Genomic DNA, 14,633 nt, shown 5'->3' with positions numbered 1-14,633 from the left:
TCAGATACATCACATGATCACACTGACAGAACCACAGGCACATAGACACAGGCAACAGAGCATGCACAATGTCGCCACTAGTACAGTGTATATCCACCTTTCGCAGCAATGCAGGCTGCTATTCTCCCATGGAGACGATCGTACAGATGCTGGATGTAGTCCTGTGGAACGGCTTGCCATGCCATTTCCACCTGGCGCCTCAGGTGGACCAGCGTTCGTGCTGGACGTGCAGACCGCGTGAGACGACGCTTCATCCAGTCCCAAACATGCTCAATGGGAGACAGATCCGGAGATCTTGCTGGCCAGGGTAGTTGACTTACACCTTCTAGAGCACGTTGGGTGGCACGGGATACATGCGGACGTGCATTGTCCTGTTGGAACAGCAAGTTCCCTTGCCGGTCTAGGAATGGTAGAACGATGGGTTCGATGACGGTTTGGATGTACCGTGCACTATTCAGTGTCCCCTCGACGATCACCAGTGGTGTACGGCCAGTGTAGGAGATCGCTCCCCACACCATGATGCCGGGTGTTGGCCCTGTGTGCCTCGGTCGTATGCAGTCCTGATTGTGGCGCTCACCTGCACGGCGCCAAACACGCATACGACCATCATTGGCACCAAGGCAGAAGCGACTCTCATCGCTGAAGACGACACGTCTCCATTCGTCCCTCCATTCACGCCTGTCGCGACACCACTGGAGGCGGGCTGCACGATGTTGGGGCGTGAGCGGAAGACGGCCTAACGGTGTGCGGGACCGTAGCCCAGCTTCATGGAGACGGTTGCGAATGGTCCTCGCCGATACCCCAGGAGCAACAGTGTCCCTAATTTGCTGGGAAGTGGCGGTGCGGTCCCCTACGGCACTGCGTAGGATCCTACGGTCTTGGCGCGCATCCGTGCGTCGCTGCGGTCCGGTCCCAGGTCGACGGGCACGTGCACCTTCCGCCGACCACTGGCGACAACATCGATGTACTGTGGAGACCTCACGCCCCACGTGTTGAGCAATTCGGCGGTACGTCCACCCGGCCTCCCGCATGCCCACTATACGCCCTCGCTCAAAGTCCATCAACTGCACATACGGTTCACGTCCACGCTGTCGCGGCATGCTACCAGTGTTAAAGACTGCGATGGAGCTCCGTATGCCACGGCAAACTGGCTGACACTGACGGCGGCGGTGCACAAATGCTGCGCAGCTAGCGCCATTCGACGGCCAACACCGCGGTTCCTGGTGTGTCCGCTGTGCCGTGCGTGTGATCATTGCTTGTACAGCCCTCTCGCAGTGTCCGGAGCAAGTATGGTGGGTCTGACACACTGGTGTCAATGTGTTCTTTTTTCCATTTCCAGGAGTGTATTTGCAGTCACTTAAGCATCATTCTTAGGATTCCAGTGATTAAGAAAGACTTGTCGTATTACGATTATTATTGTCATTCTTAACTGTTAATTCTCTGTTGAATTTTATTCAACATACAGTGTGTATGATAAAGAATTATCCAATTTTTAAAAAAAATCATAACTATTATGTTATTTGAGATATGTGCTTGAACAGCGTACTACTAGAAAGAGCGAACTCCAGAGTTTTACATGGTTCCGGCTAGGTAGCAGCAGTGTGCGCTCACTTCAGTTCTAATAAAAATGGTGTCGCGAGAACAGAAAGCGTTTTGTGTTCTACGAGCCGCGCGGGATTTGCCGAGCGGTCTAGGACGCTGCAGTCATGGACTGTGAGGCTGGTCCCGGCGGAGGCTGGAGTCCTCCCTCGGGCATGAGTGTGTGTGTTTGTCCTTAGTAAAATTTAGGTTAAGTAGTGTGTAAGCTTAGGGACTGATGACCTTAGCAGTTAAGTCCCATAAGATTTCACACACATTTGAACATTTTTTGTGTTCTACGTTTTGCGCGGAGCGGGTCAGTAAAAGCTGCTCAGTATGATTTTCGTACTTGATAAGGTGTGGATCCTCCTGCAGCACGGAGCATTAGACGATGGCATCAACAACTCTGAGAAACAGGTTGTCTGCGTAAGGGCAAATCGCCGGGCCGTCCCCCGGTGTCTGATGTAGACGCCGAACGCATCCGCCATAGTTACTCAGGAGTCCGCATAAATCCGTTCCCCGTACAGTTCGGCAGCTCACCATGCCCTCGATGTCGTGTGTTGCGTCGACATTTAAACGTGAAACCACACGTAATTTTTAAATCAAAGGCTTACTGAACGATGTATCGGTCGCACTGGTTGGGTTGGGTTGGGTTGTTTGGGGGAAGAGACCAAACTGCGAAGTCATCGGTCTCATCGCATTGGGGGAGGGTGTCAGCCGTGCCCTTTCAAAGGAACCATCCCGGCATTTGCCTGGAGAGATTTAGGGAAATCACGGAAAATCTAAATCATGATGGCCGGACGCGGGATTGAACCGTCGTCCTCCCGAATGGGTCGCACTGTGAAACGTCCCCTTAGAAAAATTATACATGACTGTGCTTAAACTGACACACAATATTTTTTTAGCGCAACGCAATCTGACTTTCAGAAATCCCTACAAAGGATTGGCCCAGACTAACATTAACCTGTACCTTTCACAAATCACTTACCTCACAAAAATCCTCGTTACTCAAGCTACTGCAATACAGCGAGCGCCACTACTGCCAGCTAAATAAAAGATTCAAACTACGGAAGGCACTAACTACTAGTAGGCATAGTTAGCAAATGAAAGATTTTAATAGAGAACAAACAATGTATTTACCTTAATAATCATAATATATATATAGCAGTTCATGCCATACAGTCTTACAAATTTCAAATCTCCGCCATTTCTCTCCCCATATCCACCACTGCTGGTGGCTCACCTCCAACTGCGCAACGCTACGCGCTGTTCACGTCCAGCTGCCCAACACTACAATGGCAGACAACAATGCAAACTAGCCACAGACTGCACACAGCACAGCCAGTGATTTTCATACAGAGCGCTACGTGGCGTTACCAATAAGAAAACCTAAACAGCCTACTTACAACTGGACCAAATGATTCAGCCTTACATTAGTGGCCTCCAAGGTCACCGGAGATGACTGTATGTGATTATTTCTTGTGGCGGTTTATAAAAGACTCTGTTTATGTGCCTCCGTTACCAACAACAATGAATTAACTGAGACATCGCATAACAGAGCAGCTGCGGAAGCTGTAACTCAAGACGTGCTAGCTGCAGTGTGGGAAGAATCTGAATACCGCACTGACATATGGTATGCATCTCAAGGGGAGCTTATTGAACACCTATTAAAAGGTATGAAAAAGCTTTTTCAGTTTCCTATTCATCAAAAAACAAAATTCATTGTATATGTTTATTAGTTTCAGAAATATAGACGTGCCAAATCGGATGATTCTTATTGATACACCATGATTATTTACACTCATGCTCATAAATTAAGGATAATTCTGATACATGGTGAAACAATGCTGTGGTGGGCGGTTTGCGGGTTTAAATCACCTCGGGGTATGACCATGCGGTGCATTTCACCAGCGGTCGTCGCACGGTGGCGCTGGCAGCAGTCCACTTACGCAGAGGTGTGTTGGTTCATGTCAGAGTGAGGTGCAACGAGTAAATGTGCAGACGTTTTCAGACGTGCTAATGGTGACTTTGTGTTGAAAATGGCTCAAAGAACACATATTGATGACGTTACGAGCGGTAGAATGCTAGGGCGACTGGAGGCTGGTCAAACACAGCAGGTCGTAGCACGGGCCCTCCGTGTGCAACAAAGTGTGATCTCAAGATAGTGGCAACGATTCCAGCAGACAGGAAACTCGTCCAGGCTCTACAGTGTGGGACGTCCACAGTGTACAGCACCACAAGAAGACCATATCTCACCATCAGTGCCCGCAGATGGCCACGGAGTACTGCAGGTTGCATTGCTCGGGACCTTACCGCAGTTAAATCCAGCCACACAGACTCCAGACGACTCAACAGGCATGGTTTATCCACCCGGAGACCTGCAAGGTGCATTCCACTGACCGCTGGTCACAGGAGAGCCCGTAAAGCCTGGTGTCAAGAACACAGTACATGGTCACAGGAACAGTGGTCCCAGGTTATGTTCATGGACGAGACTAGGTATAGTCTGAACAGTGATTCTCGCCGGATTTTCAGTTGGCGTGAACAAAGAACCAGATACCGATCCCTTAATCTCCTATAAAGGTACCTGTATGGAGGTCGTGGTTTGATGGTGTGGGGTCGGATTAGGATTGCTGCACGTACACCTCTGCATGTCTTTGACAGAGGAACTGTAACAGGTCAGGTGTATCGGGACGTCATTTTGCACCAGTATGTCCGCATTTTCAGGGGTGCAGTGGGTCCCACCTTCCTCCTGATAGATAATAACGCACTCCCCACCGAGCTGCCATCGTGGAGCAGTACCTTGAAACAGAAGATATAGGCGAATGGAGTGGCCTGCCTGTTCTCCAGACCTAAACCCCATCGAGCACGTCTGGGATGCTCTCGGTCGACCTATCGCTGCACGTCTTCAAACCCCTAGGACACTACAGGAGCTCCGACAGGCACTGGAGCAAGAATGGGAGGCTATACCCCAGCAGCTGCTCGACCATCTGATCCAAAGTATGCCAATCCGTTGTGCGGCCTGTGTACGTGTGCATGGTGATCATTTCCCACATAGATGTCGGTGTACATGCGCAGGTAACAGTGGCGTTTTGTAGCACATATGTTTCGCGACGGTTTTCTCAACTTATCACCAATACCCTGGACTTACAGATCTGTGTCGTGTGTGTTCCCTATGTGCCTATGCTATTGGCGCCAGTTTTGTGTAGTGCTACATTGTGTGGCACCACATTCTGCAATTATCTTTAATTTATGAGCATGAGTGTATTTATTGCAAGCTACAACAACATCGAAGACGCAGGGTACTTGAAGAGGGAACTGCTCAACTGCGATCCGCTGTCAGAGACACTTGCTGTCACAATTAAATAATACCTGAAACATGGCACCACAAAATAAAACGAAAATAGAGAGAAGGGGTCATTTTTTCGACTTAATTTTAATTACTAGACGTACGCCTACAACCTAGAAAATCTGAATGCATGTTGTAAATTTTTGCATAACGGATACAATAGTTACATAGTAGTAGAGATTTTTGCGTTGATAACTATTTATTAATTCTAATATCTCGACTACTTAGCCTCGGTAGCTACCTGTTTCGGTGTATTTTCCACTACGAAACATTTAGTCTAAACTCTTCATTTATATACGTTATTACAGGAGAATTTTAACCAAAAACTAAAAAAGAAAGTAACATGTCATCCTAAGTAATTATGATAATAAATATTAGCACATGTGGTACATGACAGTCTCGAAATTACCTAGATTCTTTCCTATACCATAAATGCAACTTGTGTAACTGTCTATAATGATGCTACCATACGAGTCTTCGTTGTGTGATTTGTAAGTACAATTCCAGACGAAAATATTGTAATTAATCATGGAACTTCATAGTATATCAGTTACTGCAACGTAAGTAAGTAAACTATTTGAAAAATACATGGTTGATCTAAAATGATAATCATCTCCTCCTAGCTCTTCTAGGCACCAGTAGTAGATCGGTGGGTACATCACGTTAGGAACTCGGCAGATCTCTTACGTCGACTAGAGGAATTCTGTTTAAATGACTCTGATATTTTAGTAAGTTGTGATGTGGTCTCTTTCTTCACTCACATTCCTCTGATTTGTTACGATTAACCGACTATAAGTTTGATGAAGCTTCCTGGCAGATTAAAACTGTGTGCCCGACCGAGACTCGAACTCGGGACCTTTGCCTTTCACGGGCAAGTGCTCTACCGTCTCTCTCTCTCTCTCTCTCTCTCTCTCTCTCTCTCTCTCTCTCTCTTTTTTTTTTTTTTTTTTTTTTAAATCTAATGAACCGCTGCAGGAGCAGGACGACGGGTAGGGCAGGGGTCGACACCCGAAGCCTGGCCATCCCGCCGCCACGCCCAAGCAACGTGTTCGAGTTCGAGGATCGAAGGATCAGGAAGAGGATGTAGTGGGTTTGTCGATGTTGTTTTATTTATTTATTTATTTATTCTTTTTTTTTAATTTTTATAACATTTTTTTTATAGATTTAGTTTTGTTTCATTACAAAGAAAGATCCTACAACTGCCGTAGCCGTGCGTCCGAGTCGTCTTCTCGTCTGTTGGGAGGGGTTCCCCCTATTCCGTCCGTAGAGGATCAATATGCTCCAGGATTCTTCTTCATTTTCAGCGTCTCATACCCGGAACGCCCCAGTGAGCAGGAGGATCCGCAAATAATGAACCTAAATAATTTGCGAAACGAGTTCTGTACTTCGGGTGGCGGCTGAAAGCTGCATGTGTCGTCATCAATAGGGACCAAAAGTCGAGTGTGCCTTTGGGAGCATCGCAAAATATGTAGTAAACGGCCATGCCTTTTAGCCAGTTAACGGCGTTCGTTCTGGTTGATAGAAAGTATACGCCGTCGGGGCGCAATACTTCATCAGGGGAGATAGACTCCGGCAATCGCCGCAAGAGTAACGCCAGCATGCGCTGCGTCAGTAGCCAGCACTCGCTGGTCGCGGCACACGTCAGACGGTGTGCGTCCGAGTCAGCGACTGAGCATGTCGGACACAAGGGGTCGTCCGTCAGATGTATGGAATGTAGCCTCTGACGAGTAGCGAACTTCCCATTCACAACTACGTACCACAATGAACGCACCGTCGTAGGTAGAAAAGGCGTGTGTACCGCGCGCCACACCGTGTTCCAGGCAACTTCAGGATGTCTCTGGGTGACCGTATTTACAGGTTGCTGCTGTTGATAGATGCGATAATAGTCTTTTGTGCTTGGCTTCCGTGTCGTCGGAAGTTCTGACCGTAAGTAGCTGAAGTCAATCAAGAACTCTCTGATGTGGGTGAGTGCCGGTGAAATGTGTCCTACAGAAGCCGGGGGATGCAGAGAGTGTGGTGCCACTTCCGCTATCAGGGTGCCCGTCAGAGTGGCGTGGGCAGAGGTCCACCTGCGACGCATAGTGTTGAGATAAAGCGATCGCGCACGGTTATACACATGAATTAAACCGATACCGCCCGCCCGCTGCGGCAGCGTCAGGGTGGCGTATCGGACTTTAAAAACCAGACCGGTGCTTACGAAATGTCCATATGCTGCTTGAAATCTGTCGGCCATCGTAGCCGTCAAGGGAAGGATATGCACAAAATAGTTCAGTTGTGAGACAAGATAGTTGTTGACATAACGTGTTCTGAGAAGCATATCCAAGCGACGCAGTTTGTTGTCCTGCAGCAGAGCACGTGTCTGGTGTAGGAGCCGGCGGTACGTAGCCGCCGCCGTGCGGCGGACATTGCTATAGAATTGCACTCCTAAACACTTGAGTACGGGCACCTTGTCAAAGGGCACCGCCGTTGTGTGGGAAAGCCCCCCTCCGACATCCATGTATTTTGTCTTCTTCACGTTGATGACGCTCCCAGCGACCGCCCCGTACTGGCGTAGCCACTGTAGCGCCATATGCATTTCATCCTCTGATCTGGCCAGGAACACCACGTCATCGGCGAATGCACCACAACGAAAGGTCTCGTCCCGCAAGGAGATACCAGTTAATCGCTGTCGTAGACCATGTAAAGCTGGTTCAAGCGCTGCAGCAAATAATATACCCGACAGGGGGCATCCTTGTCGCACTGACCGTCCAACAACAATGTGACCAGACTGATAACCGTTGACCATCATGCGGGAGCGCGCTCCGTGGACCAGTCGAAGGACCACCTGTGCAGACTCCGGAGAGAGGCCCATGCGTTGCAAAACTGCGCGTAAGAAGCCGTGGTCGACGCGGTCGAATGCGTGGTCAAAATCTACGGCGACAAGGGCGCCTCGTATTTTGCAGGCCGCCGTCAAAGCAATTACGTCGCGGTATGCTCCTAACGCCGTATGAATGTTGCTGACACCACCTAAACATGTTTGATCGGTGTGGATGGCTTTCCCGATAGCGGTGTGGAGACGCGCGCGGAGGATACGGGCGAAGATCTTGTAGTCGTTGTTGAGGAGTGTGAGTGGGCGAAAGTCCTGCCACCTACAACCACCATTCGGTTTCGGTACTGGGATCAAGATGCCTTCTATGAATTCTGTGGGGACAGTGAAATCAGGACGGATCAGGTCTTGAAACATTTGGAGCCACTTGTCACCCATAAGGTGGTAAAAAGTGCGGTAGAATTCCAGGGGTAAACCGTCCGGTCCAGGCGACTTGTTCGGTGCTCCACGTGCCAAGGCCGATGTCAGCTCGTCGGGTGTAATGGGCAACAGCAGACTATCATCGGGTGCCACGTCCCGAGGGGCGGGAAAATCGTGCAACAGCTCGTCATAATCACGTACATTTCGCGGATCTTCCATGTACAAGGTCCCATAGTGTCTGGCGAACGTGTGCGCGATGTCCGTTTGTGTCACTGCGTGGCCGCCCTCCTCCGTGTTTACCGCCGTAATGAGCTGACGTTTGTGGTGGCGCCTCTCGCGCACAATGTGATACACTGACGCTGTTTCGTTGGGGATACAGTCTTGCACTCGCGCACGGATGCGGACACTTTCGAGCTGCTCGGTCCTGATGCGAAGTAGACGAGCTTTGATGCGTTGTACTGACATCTGACGTTCGGGAGACGGCGGTTGCGTCACCAGCTCACGTAACGCTGTATAGTAAAATTCCGATGTTGCCCTTTGCCAGTTCGATCTGTCACGCCCGTAGGCCATCAAGATCTTTCGGAGTGCTGGTTTGACACATCCCAGCCACCACAGCAACGTGGAAGCATACATGGGCAGGCGCCTGATACATCGACGCCACGTGTCAGTGACTGCTCGCCGACACGCTTCCTCGCGAAGGAGGGAGATGTTCAGCGTCCACGGGCCCCTGCTGCGTCTTGTGAGTTGTCGGGGTAAGGTGACAGTGCAGATGTACGCGAGATGGTCCGTGAAGGCCGTCGGCCAGAGTTCTGCATCACGGGTTGCTGTGCGGAGGGCACGCGAGACGTATATCCGGTCCAGACGACTGGCAGAATGGCTGGTAAAGTGCGTATATCCACTCTGGGTCCCGTGATGTAAGAGCCATGTGTCGTGGAGCGCGAGGTCACGTATCAATGCTTGTAGAGCCGGGCATGGGACGTAATGCGGTATCTGGTCCTCGGGCCGCAGAACACTGTTAAAATCGCCGCCCACTATGTAATGGTCCATATTTCCTTGCAAAAGTGGGGCTATCTCCTCCGAATAGAAGACATGCCTGTCACCACGGTGCGAATTACCGGAGGGAGCGTAGACGTTAATGAGGCGGACTGCGCCAAGTGTGAGTGCGAGGCCTCGCCCGTTCGGCAAGTACGTCGCGTCTGTCGCGTCTATGCCATCTCGGAGAAGGATGGCCGTTCCTCCTGCACCATCACCTAAGGGTAGGCTGTAGGTGGTGTAGCCATATAGGTCTAAACGCAGCTCGGGACGGACCTCCTGGAGAAGGGCAATGTCCAAGTCTGCCGCTCTGATCATGTCGTGTAACATGCGGGTCTTGACAGTGGAGTGGACACCATTTACATTGACTGTTCCCACACGGTATGACTGAGACATATCAAGTGGCGGAGGCAGTGTGCCGGTGCAAGCCCACAGTGATCTCACACACCACACAGCCATCCATCTGCATGCTGTGCATTACTGTGCCGTATGAGTCCCTGACTGGCAGAGCCCTCCGGGCTCAATGTCAGCCATGGGCTCTGGCGGAGATATCAATGTTTGCTGTGCATCATCTGCCTCCATATCGTCTGCCCAATCACCAAGAGACGATTGTGATGTCATTGGGGGCTGGTCGGTTTCACAGGAGTCGACGCAATGCGCCTCGTTTTCTGGGCCACCAGATTTAGGAGAGTGTTCCTTGTCTTCAGGCACCTTCTGGTGAATGATGCCACTGGAGGCCGTTGCAATTGTGGACGAGTCAACGAAGTCGATGTCTTCCGCCGGCTTCACATCCCTGTCCTGTTCTTCAGCTGACAATCGCCTCTTCTTGTGTCGCTTGGGTGATCTTTGCTTTCGGGTCCGAGATTCGACATCCACTAAAGGGCGGGGCTCGACACAGTCTCGGTCGCTAGGAACCCCTGTGTCAGATTCCGACAGTGACGGTGGCTGGGTGCCCACGACGCTGCGGTGGGCAGAGGCTGTAGGAACCTCTGCACCGTTGGGCTGCGGCGTCGTCGACGGCGCTGACTCTCCAACGGAGCTGGCAGCGGCTTGAGGAGGTAGCAGGTTTTGATCATCCATCACATCATGGCGTGCCGCCTCCACGTATGTTAGCGGGAGAGAGGTCATAGTGGATCGTTGGGGAAGTTCATTGCGGGGCACCTGAACGAGGCGGCGCTGCAGACACTCAGTTCTAACATGGCCTTCCTGGCCGCAGCCCGAGCAGGTCCTCGGTTGTCCATCATATATAACAATTGCGCAGCAGCCACCAACGAAAACATACGATGGAACGTGCTTCTTAAGTTCTATGCGCACTTGTCGTACCCCGTTAAGGACAGGGTACGTTTCGAATGTGTTCCATTTCTCCTCTGTGTGGCTCAGAACTGTGCCGTATGGCCGCAGCGCATCAACGACTAGGTTGGCAGGAACTTCGAACGGTAGTTCAAAGATGCGCACGGTACGCACCCCCAGACCAGCATGGTCAACTCCTACCACGCTCACGTTACCGTCTGCGTGACAGAAGCGAAAGCCGTTTGCAGATCGTTGGAGTAATCTGTCGCACGCCGCTTCGTCAATCAGTTTGAGGTACACTGTGCTGGTTACAATAGACAGATGAATTCCTATCAGTTCTTGTGGTTCTATGTGCATGATGTCTCGTAGAAACCGTTCAATTTCATGGGCCTTCGGTCTCGTGTACGATGCGTTGAACGTTAGTTTGATTGTAGCTTTTCGATATGAGAACGCCATGTCGGGTCGGTACAGGTACTATACGGCAATACAACGACGCGACCGCGCGCTAGCGGGTAAACAACACCTCCGGAGCACTGCCCGGCGCGCCGAGCCCGTCCGCACGGTATCACGGCTGAAAGGCGACTGCCGTCTGAGCTACCGAAGCACGACTCACGGCCGGTACTCACAGCTTTACTTCTGCCAGTACCTCGTCTCCTACCTTAGCCTCGGTAGCTACCTGTTTCGGTGTATTTTCCACTACGAAACATTTAGTCTAAACTCTTCATTTATATACGTTATTACAGGAGAATTTTAACCAAAAACTAAAAAAGAAAGTAACATATCATCCTAAGTAATTATGATAATAAATATTAGCACATGTGGTACATGACCGTCTCGGAATTACCTAGAGTCTTTCCTATACCATAAATGCAACTTGTGTAACTGTCTATAATGATGCTACCATACGAGTCTTCGTTGCGTGATTTGTAAGTACAATTCCAGACGAAAATATTGTAATTAATCATGGAACTTCGTAGTATATCAGTTACTGCAACGTAAGTAAGTAAACTCATTCCGGAAACATCCCCCAGGCTGTGGCTAAGCCATGTCTCCGCAATATCCTTTCTTTCAGGAGTGCTAGTTCTGCATGGTTCGCAGGAGAGCTTCTGTAAAGTTTGGAAGGTAGGAGACGAGGTACTGGCAGAAGTACAGCTGTGAGTAGCGGGCGTGAGTCGTGCTTCGGTAGCTCAGATGGTAGAGCACTTGCCCGCGAAAGGCAAAGGTCCCGAGTTCGAGTCTCGGTCGGGCATACAGTTTTAATCTGCCAGGAAGTTTCATATCAGCGCACACTCCGCTGCAGAGTGAAAATCTCATTCTATAAGTTTGATGCTGAATTACCTAACCTGTTTCGACATCTATTGACTTCCACTTATATTTCAGCCAGTGAACAGTTCTATGAGCAGATACATGAAATTGTGATGGGAACCCTCTTTCACCTGTTATTGTTTGTTTACGGATGAATTTGAGGAACGTGCCCTGGCGTCATCCAATAAAATGCTTTTTAGAAGTCTTGGTTTGTAAAGTTTTCTTCAGTTATCAGAAATTTTACCTAGTTTTCTTTTTTTCTGATAGGTCTCTGCAGGATGGTGTAGAAATAACACCAGGCACAGTGTTGTAATATGCTTTTGCATTGCAGCAGCACTATCCTTGAAACGAAAGTGACAAAGTCAGATGCGCTGTGGGATAACTCCGCCCGCGGATTGTTTGTACGATGAAGTAAAAAAAATTTATTATGTACGTGGCAGCCAACATTCTAGGGTAAGTAAACACGACCACAACATTTAGGGCACAGAGCGTAAACCCCACTAACACACCACAGCAGATGTAATGCGTATACTGACGTGGTCAGTGCGATACTGATGGACACCTTTTGTTGTAAAAATTTTAAAGTGTAAGATCCAATGATGACAGTACAGCTCTGTTGAAACCTATTATACGGCAAAATGCTTTCTTAGCGATCTTGGCTTGTGGAGTTTTCTTCAGTTATCATGCACGCAGATCGTCCCCGGACTGATCATGTCAGGAACATCCAAAAATTTTTTTGTTATTTTGACAACTTCCATAATTTTATATAACATTGCCGGAGAACAGCTACTGTGTAGCGGCACTACCGTCTGGGATAGGAAAAGTCAGTTTTGGTACAATATTTCAGAGTGCGCAAGTTACAGCCAGGCACGGGCCTGTTGACAGTAAGTTACGCTACCAGCAGTTGCGAAGTAGAATGGAGGCCACAGGGCCTAGACCTGCTGAAAAGAGTAAAATCAGCGGTTTGCAAGGCGCAAGCTACAGGCAGAAGGGGCCCACTGGCCTACCTAGGTGTAATGAGTATCCGCATATACACTCCTGGAAATGGAAAAAAGAACACATTGACACCGGTGTGTCAGACCCACCATACTTGCTCCGGACACTGCGAGAGGGCTGTACAAGCAATGATCACACGCACGGCACAGCGGACACACCAGGAACCGCGGTGTTGGCCGTCGAATGGCGCTAGCTGCGCAGCATTTGTGCACCGCCGCCGTCAGTGTCAGCCAGTTTGCCGTGGCATACGGAGCTCCATCGCAGTCTTTAACACTGGTAGCATGCCGCGACAGCGTGGACGTGAACCGCATGTGCAGTTGACGGACTTTGAGCGAGGGCGTGTAGTGGGCATGCGGGAGGCCGGGTGGACGTACCGCCGAATTGCTCAACACGTGGGGCGTGAGGTCTCCACAGTACATCGATGTTGTCGCCAGTGGTCGGCGGAAGGTGCACGTGCCCGTCGACCTGGGACCGGACCGCAGCGACGCACGGATGCACGCCAAGACCGTAGGATCCTACGCAGTGCCGTAGGGGACCGCATCGCCACTTCCCAGCAAATTAGGGACACTGTTGCTCCTGGGGTATCGGCGAGGACCATTCGCAACCGTCTCCATGAAGCTGGGCTACGGTCCCACACACCGTTAGGCCGTCTTCCGCTCACGCCCCAACATCGTGCAGCCCGCCTCCAGTGGTGTCGCGACAGGCGTGAATGGAGGGACGAATGGAGACGTGTCGTCTTCAGCGATGAGAGTCGCTTCTGCCTTGGTGCCAATGATGGTCGTATGCGTGTTTGGCGCCGTGCAGGTGAGCGCCACAAACAGGACTGCATACGACCGAGGCACACAGGGCCAACACCCGGCATCATGGTGTGGGGAGCGATCTCCTACACTGGCCGTACACCACTGGTGATCGTCGAGGGGACACTGAATAGTGCACGGTACATCCAAACCGTCATCGAACCCATCGTTCTACCATTCCTAGACCGGCAAGGGAGCTTGCTGTTCCAACAGGACAATGCAAGACCGCATGTATCCCGTGCCACCCAACGTGCTCTAGAAGGTGTAAGTCAACTACCCTGGCCAGCAAGATCTCCGGATCTGTCCCCCATTGAGCATGTTTGGGACTGGATGAAGCGTCGTCTCACGCGGTCTGCACGTCCAGCACGAACGCTGGTCCAACTGAGGCGCCAGGTGGAAATGGCATGGCAAGCCGTTCCACAGGACTACATCCAGCATCTCTACGATCGTCTCCATGGGAGAATAGCAGCCTGCATTGCTGCGAAAGGTGGATATACACTGTACTAGTGCCGACATTGTGCATGCTCTGTTGCCTGTGTCTATGTGCCTGTGGTTCTGTCAGTGTGATCATGTGATGTATCTGACCCCAGGAATGTGTCAATAAAGTTTCCCCTTCCTGGGACAATGAACTCACGGTGTTCTTATTTCAATTTCCAGGAGTGTAAATAGGTGCCAGTTTTCTCACAAGGCATTCAAGTGTGACAGCTCTCCTGCACAGCGGGGCGTGTCACACCACCGGCTACTCGCAGCAGCAGATGGGGCGCCAGTGTTCCAGTCCCTAGCCGGTCGCTGGTTCGACCCTCTGAGGCCGACACTGGGTCCGTAGCCAGCCAGCGACAGGCCACTCCACGGCTCGCTACCGCGGGGAGTCATCTCGGCTCCCAACACACACCAGAGACATCCAGGGCGAGGGGCGCAGATTCAGCTGCCGGATCGTGGGCGCTCGTTGTCGCCGCATTCTTAGCCATGCCGTTGAGGGAGCGTGTTGCGGGTCGCCTTGCAGCGGGCGACGCTGAGGCGATAGAGGTGAAGGCCGCTGAGTCGCCGGCTGGCGCATCCTGAT

The sequence above is a fragment of the Schistocerca cancellata genome, chromosome 7, assembly GCF_023864275.1.
Source record: "Schistocerca cancellata isolate TAMUIC-IGC-003103 chromosome 7, iqSchCanc2.1, whole genome shotgun sequence".
Classification (NCBI taxonomy): Eukaryota; Metazoa; Arthropoda; class Insecta; order Orthoptera; family Acrididae; genus Schistocerca; species Schistocerca cancellata.
Note: the sequence above shows the minus strand (reverse complement) of the source record.